A 10316-nucleotide genomic window follows, 5' to 3' on the forward strand; every position below is an offset into this window, starting at 1 on the left:
GTTACAGAGGGGTAAACTGAGACACGTGAGAGGTAAAAAGCCACTTGGCCCTATTCTTGTGGTTGGGAAGGGGTGGATCTCAGCTCAAACCCAGGCCCCCCGCCGCAGAATGTGCACGCTTAACTTCCATTCTTATCTGCCAGTCAGTAGGTATTATTTTGTATCCTAAAAAAAAAAAACACCATGTTAACAATATCACATACTCTAAACTTCCTACTACTGAAATTAAGAAACTGGTGTTGATATTTTAGCATTTGAGCTTGGCTCTTATGGTGAAACACCTCAGCCAAAAGGTAGAGGCAGAACATTAGTTAAGATGACGGCTTTGTATATAGTCCTTGGCTTTGTAGGCAAACCTGGGTTCCAGCTCCAAGGTGCCGTCTGGAGCTTGCCCAGTTCTGTGATGGAGGGTTATAAATAGACACATCAAGTGCCAGACACTTAATCCTCCACAGCTCTTGTTAATATGAAAATCCCATTTGCAAAGGGCTTTTTCTACCCAATTGAATTGGCCCGGTGAAGTAATCCTGTTGCAAACAAAAGCCTGTCTGAGAGGCCTAGGAAGAGTTGCGCATTATTTGCATAGATTTGCATATTAATTTATAGCTGGTGAAATTCCTCATTTAGGGGTGGATTTCTCCAGGCCACTGAAATCCAAGAAGGCAAATATTTTGAACCAATCAAGTTAATGGATTGGGACTAGGCTCTCTCTCTCTCTCTCTCTCTCTCTGGTACCCACTTCCCTTCGAAAGAAAATAACAGTAAGTAAGGCTTCACCCCAAACCAAGGTTTTACCTGGAAATGCTAGTGGGGGGTAAGGAGGGTGGGTTAACTTGGATGTACGTTGGCTGGGGAATCTGAGGGAAGGATGCGAGACGACACACACTTCAAGCCAAGAGCCAGCCGACATCCAAGTTAGCATCCCTCTTTGAGAACCAGATCCTACGCAGGAAGCCCAGACCAAGGGCAGGGGCCGCATGGCTCCTTTTCTCTCTAGTGCTCCCTCTCGATTTCCTTGTCTGACCCCCTCCACCCACAACTGCATTCCCTTTAGCTCCATCCTTCTTTCCCTCACATCATTGCCCCCTCTCTGCACGACAGAGGTAACCGTCGCATCCAGCTCAAGGATTAACGAGACGAAGCCTGGCGCTGTACTTTTTTTCCCCAAAGTTTTATTGAAAGGTAGCTTATGTGACATAATTTAGGATACAAATTTGGACTCTCTTGGTTCACATCTTATTTGACTTTAACATATACTGAAAAAGTAGTCCTTTTGCTTTTTTTAATGTTTATTTTTGAGACAGAGAAAGAGACAGCGAGTGAGAGGGGCAGGTGAGAGACAGAGGGGGACAGAGGAACCAAAGCAGGCTCTCCGATGACAGCAGACAGCCCAATACCAGACTCAAATCCATGAACCGTGAGATCATGACCTGAGCTGAAGTTGGACGCTTAACCAACTGAGCCACCCAGGCACCCCTGAAAAAGTATTTCTGACTCAGCAATTACTTACGAGTAAGAAGAAAAGTTAAATGTATGATGGGCAATACTTTCAGGCAAACAGCTAATGAGAATCATGAATATGAAAATCTAAGTGCCTAGGATTACACCGAATCCGTGAAACAAATCATGGGTAACTAACATCCTAACAATACTGCCTACCCCTATCCTTGACCTGCACCGAGTAACCAAGAAATGTTAGCTGTTTATCTGGGTTGTCTATTGCTATATAACAAACTACCCCATGACTCGGTGGCTTAAAATAGCCATTTGGCTTGCTCAAGAGTCTGTGAGACAGGAATTCAGAGAGGGCTCAGCTGGGTGGCTTTTCTGCTGCACATGGCATCAGCTGGCATCATTCACTCAGCTGCATTCAGCTACCGGCTGAACTGGAGTGGAATTTTCAAGAAAGCTTCACTGCTTCTTGTGGGGGCCTCTGTCCTATTTCCCTGTAGCCCCTCTCTATTCACAAGGCAAGCCTGGGCTTCCTTCCAGCATGGTGTTCTCAAGGGTATCAGACTTCTTACAGTCTGATGCAAAAGGAAGCATTCCAAAGAGGAATTCAGAAGCCACCAATCTCCAAAGGCCTAGCCTCAGTGTCACTTCCTTTGGTCAAAACAAGGCCCAAGGCTAGCACAGATTCTCTCCTGATGGGAGAATGGCCAAGAATCAGCAGCCAGCTTTAATCCACTGCACTGTTGTCTGGCAATCTTGTCTGCTTCTATGCCCTGACCACGTGGGTGTCTTTTAAACCTTTAGCGATGGCCCTGAGAGTCCTCCTGAGCCTGGTATCACACATCTCTCCAAAACCCAGACCTGGGCATGTCGTCACCTCTCTATGCATGTCTTCAAGGTTCCCACTGCCTGTGGAAGAGAATTCCAATTCCCTAGCTTGGCATTCATATGCACACACACACACACACACACACACACACACACACACACACACACACGGACACACACTTCCTCCTGCAGATACTCTCACACAAGCGAGCACACACATACACACACTCAAACACCTGTACACCATGGCTGCTCAGTAAGGCCACCGGAATATCCTGGGCAACAAATAAGCCGGATTTTTTACCTAACTGCTGTCAGAGGCAGGAGCTCCACCTCGATCAAGGCTGGGAGGGTCTCAGAAGGGGGAGACCAGAGGCAGATACCTACTGGGTTTTGGTGTCTGAGCTCAAGTGATTTAAGGCCGGTCTGTTACTACAGTTTAGGATCAGTGGTGGCCACAGCAAGGCAGGAGCCTTAGAGCAAGTCTTTATCAGTCAATAGTTGTTTGGCAAGTGGAGCTTTTGCCCAGGGGAACAGCCAATGGTTCTGGGAACAGAGCTATGCACACAACTGTGCAATCTCTTGTTTGAATAAATTGGCTTTCAGAAATGTCCAAGGCAAATGATCAAATATTTAATGGTTTACAGTGTTATCTTCCTGGGCAAGAACTTTCTGGAGTAAATGGTAGCTGTGCTGACACAGGTGGTTTCTGTCTTTGGTCATGTTGAGCCACCAGCATCTGTCTTCAACACAGAGAGTCACGCTTACCCAACCTCAGCCAGATTCTGAGTGCCTTTGCTCTTCCCCGAACCCTACATTCTCACATCCTAGCCCTCTTTCCTAATAAACTTTATTTTCTCCCATTATAAACGAAATGCATGCTTAGTACTAGAAAGATCACTGGGAAGTTTAAAAACAAAAAAGGTTGGGGCACCTGGGTGGCTCAGTTGGTTAAGGTTCCAATTCTGGACTTCAACTCTAGTCATTTCACGGTTCGTGAGTTCAAGGCCCACAATGGACCCTGTGCTGGCAGCTCAGAGCCTAAAGCCTGCCTTGGACTCTGTGTCTCCATCTCTCTCTGCCCCTTCCCTGCTAGTGCTCTGTCTGTCTCTCTCTCTCTCCCCCAAAAGTAAATAAACATTAAAAATTTTTTTTTAAAAAGTAGAAATTTATTCTCTCTAGGGGCACCTGGGTGACTCAGTCAGTTAAGCGTCCGACTTCAGCTCAGGTCATGATCTCGCAGCCCGTGAGTTCGAGCCCTGCGTCGGTCTCCATGCTGACAGCTGGGAACCTAGAGCCTGCTTCAGATTCTGTGTCTCCCTCTCTCTCTATGCCCTTCCCCTGCCCGCACTCTGTCTCTCTGTCTCTCTCAAAAATAAAATAAAAACATAAAAAAATTTTAAAAATTAAAGAAATTTATTCTCTCCCAATTCCAGAGGTTAGAAGTCTGCAATCAAAATGTTGGCAAGGTTGGTTCCCTCTGGAGGCTGTGAGAGAGAATTCATTCCATGCTTCTGTTCCAGCCTCTCGTGACTCCCAATCACTTTTGAAAGTCCTGGGTTTGGGGCTACATAACTCTGGTCCCTGCCTCAGTGTTCACACGGCCTTCTTCTCTCTATACGTGTCTCTGTGGGTCCTCTCCTTAACTAACAAGGACACCAGTCACTGGATTTACGGCCCACCCAACTCCAGGATGTTCTCATGTCAAGATCCTCAACTCAATTGCCTTCACAAAAACCCTATGTCCAAATAAAGGTCACATTCCAACATTCTAGATGGACATGAACTTTGGAAGGCCACTATTTACCCACTAAGGGGTATAAGAGACCTAAATCTTCATCTACCTTATCAGGAAGCCAACAGATAATGCCTAAAATCAATAAATCAAGAAGTGGCAACCTGAGCATGTTATTTTGACCCAGAGGAAAAATTTAAGACTTGGACAGGTTTCCCCAGGAAAGCAGGGAGAAGTTGGGCAGGGGACAGTTCATTTTTTTTTTTTTTTTTTTTTTAATTTTGAGAGAGACAGAGAGAGAGAGAATGCAGGAGGGACAGAGACAGGGGGAGAGAGAATCCCAAGCAGGCTCCACACTATCAGCATAGAGCCTGATGTGGGGCCTGAACTCATGAACTATGAGACTATGACCTGAGCCAAAACCAAGTCTGACGCCTAACTGAATGAGCCACCCAGGCACCCCTACTTGCTGGTTGGTCTTGACTCTAAGTTATCAAATTGCATTTTTTGATAACCCTAAACAAAGAATAAAATCACCCACATACCTTTTCTTCCTTACGTTTTTCTGCCTTTATCCAGAAGTTTTTCGGGTTTTTTTTCTAACATTTCTATTACATTAAAATCCCTATTACCCAGTGATAATTAAAGTAGCACACTGGTGCATGTATTCTCTCCAAATTTTTTAGGTTGATCATATTGTATACGCAACCCTGAAACCCATTTAGTTCCACCTAACTTCATAATATAAACACATCTCCATGTTATTCTTGAATCAAAATGAACCCTATTATTTTGGCTACATAAAATCCCACCTAATGAAAGGTCCATCATTGGCCTTTAAATTGGTTCCTATTTTTTTCACATTATAAATATTAATGAAATTAATATCTTTGAGTAGTTTCTTTTTTTTTTAATTTTTTTAATGTTTTATTTTTGAGACAGAGACAGAGCATGAGCGGGGGAGGGGCAGAGAGAGAGGGAGACACAGAGTCCGAAGCAGGCTCCAGGCTCCAAGCTGTCAGCACAGAGCCGAACATGGGGCTCAAACCCATGAACTGTGAGATCATGACCTGAGCCGAAGTCAGACACTTAACCAACTGAGCCACCCCCACTTTGAGTAGTTTCTTGTTTGTTGTATTCAGATTTCTTCCCTGAGACACAAACCAATTTCCAGAAGGTTACATTACAGGGATATAAATATTCTGAAGACTTTGGATATATCTGCCAAATTACCTTCTGGGGAAGGGAGAGGTACCAATCTGTCCTAACACCAGATCGTATAAAATGCATGCCCCATGGATCTTGCTTATCAACCTTCTCAGTGAAAACCTGTTTAACAGGATATTACATAGGCTTTCCCTATGTAATATCACCCCCAAATTTTACCTATACAGACAGTCCCTGACAGAGGATGGCTTGACTTCTGATTTTTCGACTTTACAATGTTGCAAAAGTGGTGTGCATTCAGTGAAAACCATACTTTGAATTTTGAATGTAATCTGTTCCTGGACAAGCCACACGCAGTGCAATACTGTCTCATGGTGCCAGCAATCAACAGAGAGCCCCAGCTTCTGGTCAACCCCTGGAGCATGAGAATAAACAAGTGATACACCTACCACTACTCTGTACCTATACAACCATTCTGGTTTTCACTCTTAGTCCAGTATTCAATAAATTACATGAGAAACTCAATACCTTAACATAGAATAGGTTTTGTGTTAGATGATTTTGCCCAACCGTAGGCTAAAGTAAGCATTCTGAGCACATTTAAAGCCAGCTAGGCTAAGTTGTGATGGTTGGTAGATGAGGTGTTTTAACTGTATTTTCAACTTACAATATTTTCAATAAAGAATGGGTATCCATCATAAATGGATGAAGATCTGGAGTCCCAGAGCAAAAGACTCTGAGATTACGCACACGGCTGACTAAAGAGAAGATAAACTGTCCTTCAGTGCTCACCTCCAATCTTCACCAGTGAAGAGAAGCAGGAAACTGAAGTGGGTTTTTTTCATGTTTTTTAATGTTTATTGAGTTTTGAGAGACAGAGTATGAGCAGGGGAGGGGCGGGGGGGGGGGGGAGGAGAGAGAGAATCTGAAGCAGGCTCTAGGCTCCAAGCTGTCAGCACAGAGCCCAACGTGAGGCTCGAACTTACGAACTGTGAGATCATGATCTCAGCTGAGGTCAGATGCTTAACCAACTGAGCCACCCAGGTGCCCCAGGAAACTTAAGATTTTAATGGAGATATCTATAAAGGGAGGTGAGTGGTCAGCCTGGTAGGAAGTACTGTGACATTTCCCCTTCTTCAAGCCAAGAGAATCATTATAGAGAAAAGATGCCTTCAAGGGAGATTGTCTTCCTTCCTCCATGTACAACTGAGCTAAGAAAGTCACAGACCACGTTATACATAGGAAGAGAAGGCTCGAGAACTGCCAGATGCCTAGCCAGTACGCATTTTTCCCCTTAGTAACAGATCGCTGGTTTTACTCAGGGCACAATGCACTCAGAGAAAGATGACATTCCCCGGCCTCCCTTGCAACTAGATATGCCCCAGCCAATGTAGTGGAAGTAGGGTTTCTGGGTAAGCTCTTTAAAGGGAAAAGGCTCAACTGAAAGGATTCCTATCTTCCTTTGTCCTTCCTCCTCCCTGCTTCCTGATGCCTGGAATGTAGCCAAGAAGTCGGCATTCTGGCAGCCATCTTGCACTATGAAGAGAAAGGCTTAAAAATGGCAGAATATCTGTAGAAGTAGCCCAGATCCCCGATGACCATGGAGCCAGCATGTAAGTCCCGGACTGCTTACCTCTGAACTTAATTTACATGAAAGAAACTGAACTCTTGTGTATTTAAACCACCTTCCGTTGTCTGTTTCATTTTTTTACTTTGGACTTTTAGGAAAGTTGCAAAGATAATACACTGAGTTCTCCATATTTTCCCACCCAGTTTCTCTCAATGTTAACACCTTACATTCCTGTGCTTCATTTGTCAAGGTGAAGAAACAAATGATGGTACATTACTGTACACTTGGATTTCACCAGCTTTTCCACTAACGTTCTTTTTTCATTCCAGTATCCCATCAGGATGCCACACTGCATTCAGTCACCACATCTCCTTACTCACCTCTGGCCAGTGAGTTTGTCAGTCTTTTCTCTGGCTTTTCATGACCTTGGCCTTTTGTAGAATACTTCTCAGCTATTCTTAAGAATGTTCCTCCATTTGAGGGGCGCCCAGGTGGCTCAGTCGGTTAAGCATCCAACTCAGGCTCAGGTCATGATCTCATGGCTCATGAGTTCAAGTCCCACGTTGGGCTCTGTGCTGACAGTTCAGATTCTGTGTCTCCCTGTCTCTCTCTGCCCCTCTCCTGCTCATGTGCTGTCTCTCTCTCAAAAAGAAATAAACATTAAAAAAATATATTTGAAAAAAAAAAACAAAAAAAAGAATGTACCTCCATTTGACTTTGCCTGATGGTTTCTCGTGATAGAGTGGGGTTAAGGGTTTGGAGAAAGAATACATAGATGGTGAAAGAGCCCTTCTCAACGCATCACATGGGGGTAACGGGAGATCAACACGATTTATCCGTGGTAATGTTAACCTGGATCACTTGGGGAAGGGGGTGTCTGCCAGGTTTCTTCACTGGTAAGTTGTTATCTTTCCATACTCACTTGCTTAAAAGTGACTACCAAGCCCAGCCCATACTTGAGGAGAGAAATTTAAGCCCTATCTCTTGGCCAGAGGGGAGATCTACATAAGTTATTTGGAAGTATCCTGTAAGGAAGATGTATTCCTTCTCTCCCATTTATTTATTTATTTATTTATTTATTTATTCAATAATTTGTTCATAATCACTTATTTGGGTTATTTCTTTTGCTGTTCAAATTGTTCCCCCTTTGGCCATTGGGAGCTCTTTCAGACTGGCCAAGTCCACATCCCCATCCATTGTTCGTTTTTAGTTTCATTTTGTTTTAGTCTTTTCTTTTTTTTTTTAATCACTTCTTTACTTGCTGTCACGACACAATGCTCCAGGCTCGTCTTGTATTTCCCCTGCCCCAATCCTGGAATCAGCCATTTATCAAGCCCTAGTTCCTTTTTTTGGAGAATGGTGTTTAGAAAGGAAGACTGGGCTTCGAGTATGTTCCTTGCTACTGGAGTGTCACTGTTCCAGACCCTCTCAGCAAAGAGAGCTAGGAAATGTATGTGTGCACACCAGCACATGCTATTAAACCAGCTTACAGGGGATGGGGTTGCTTTACTGACAAACTTTCGTATTCTATTTTTTTAATTTTTTTAATGTTTATTTATTTTTGAGAGAGACAGAGTGTTGAGTAAGGGAAGAGGCAGAGAGAGGGAGACACAGAATCCAAAGCAGGCTCCAGGATCCGAGCTGTCAGCACAGAGCCCAATACGGGGTTCGAATCCACGAACTGTGAGATCATGACCTGAGCCAAAGTCAGACGCTCAACCAACTGTGCCACCCAGGCATCCCAAACTTTAGCATTCTTGGAATGCTTATCTCCTGAAGTTTGAGTCTATCAGCAAACACAGACACTGATGTCTCCTTCCTATCTGGAGAACACTGAAAGTGGTGGGTGGGTTACACCGGCAGGAAATAAGAGGGTTGGTGTAGTTTCCTCTGAGGGCAGCAGTGAGGTAGCCTTCTCTCTCAATGTTTAGAATCGCAAAGATGGGTCTGTTTTCTCACCGAACAATATGGGTGCTGAGGAAAGCAGCAGGGCATGAGCCATCCCAAATTTTCTGTGTCTCAGAAGACAACCTGCTGAAGAAAAGGGACCCCCAGAGACACCTGGGTGGCTCAGTCGGTTGAGCGTCCGACTTCGGCTCAGGTCATGATCTCACAGCTCATGAGTTCGAGCCCCGCATCGGGCTCTGTGCTGACATCTCAGAGCCTGGAGCCTGCCTCGGATGCTGTGTCTCCCTCTCTCTCTCTGCCCCTAACCCACTCGCATTCTGTCTCTGTGTCTCTCAAAAATAAATAACATAGAAAGAAAGAAAGAAAGAAAGAAAGAAAGAAAGAAAGAAAGAAAGAAAGAAACGGGACCCCAGCAGAGATATTTCTGTGGCGTGTACTGTGGTAGGTTTGCCAGATAAAACACAGGTTTCCCAGTCAAACTAGAATTTCAGATAAACAACAACAAATAAAATTTTAGTATCAGTTGCGTCCCAAACAAATATGGTTTATCTCCAATTCCAATTTGATTAGAGTCTTGTATTTTCACTTGCTAAATCTGGCACCCCCACACTGCGGACAGAAGTTGAAAGGGGAGTTGCAAGGGCTCGGCTCAAGGAAGCATCATCACATCAAAGAAGTACAAAGCCCTGGAGTGCCTGGGTGGCTCAGTCAGTAAAGCATCCATTTCAGCTTAGGTCATGATCTCACAGCTCGTGAGTTCGAGCCCCGCGTCCGGCTCTGTGCTGACAGCTCAAAGCCCAGAGCATGCTTCAGATTCTGTGTCTCCCTCTCTCTGCCCCTCCCCAGCTCGTGCTCTCTCTTTCTCACTCAAAACTAAACATTAAAAAAAATTTTTTTAATAAAAATAAAGAAAGAAGTACAAAGCCCTGAGCTCCTGAATAATCTCTGTATCTGCTCCCAACAAGGCCTGTCATATAAAGGGCATCGTCAGCCAAGATAAATCTATAAACAGAGCAAGGTCAATAAACTTGGTACGCCTAGTTACCCTTCAGAAGGCAGCTCAAATGTCACATCCTCTCTGAAGTTTCCTTAACTCTGCCCCGAGCCCGATAAACAGCTCTTCAGCTGTGTTCTCCAAAGCACCGTGTGAGGGCTTCTGTACGGGCCCAACCGATCTAAAGAAGAGGCGGGCATTGCTGATGGAGTCTTAGGCTGGTGGCACCGCTGTTCTCTGAGCTCTCCACGTGCAGAGCTCTGGCCCTGTCCATCTCTGCAGCCTCGGTGTCCACCGTAGGCACAAATCAAGTCTGCAGAGGCTCTATGAATGTTTGTTCGAGGAACAACAATCAACGATTGCTCCCATTTTAGAGGTGGAGAAGCCAAGGCCCAGAGAAATTCAATTCAATTCCACACAAGTCTTTTTGTTGTTGTTGTTAATGGATCTGCTAAAAACAAGGAAAATGAATATTTCAGAAGACACAATGGAAGATACCAATGTGCAGTAATGGGTAGAGATGTCTGCTATGAAGGATTCTGAACACGGCCCCTCTTAATCTGGGGCCAACATGGCATCGAAGGTTGCAACCAGCTGCTGCCTTTTGGTGGGAAGAGCCCCTCAAGGAGCACCTGGATGACTGAGATGGTTGAGCGTCCAAC

This window comes from Prionailurus viverrinus, chromosome B3 (genome assembly GCF_022837055.1).
Source record: "Prionailurus viverrinus isolate Anna chromosome B3, UM_Priviv_1.0, whole genome shotgun sequence".
In the NCBI taxonomy this organism is placed as follows: domain Eukaryota; kingdom Metazoa; phylum Chordata; class Mammalia; order Carnivora; family Felidae; genus Prionailurus; species Prionailurus viverrinus.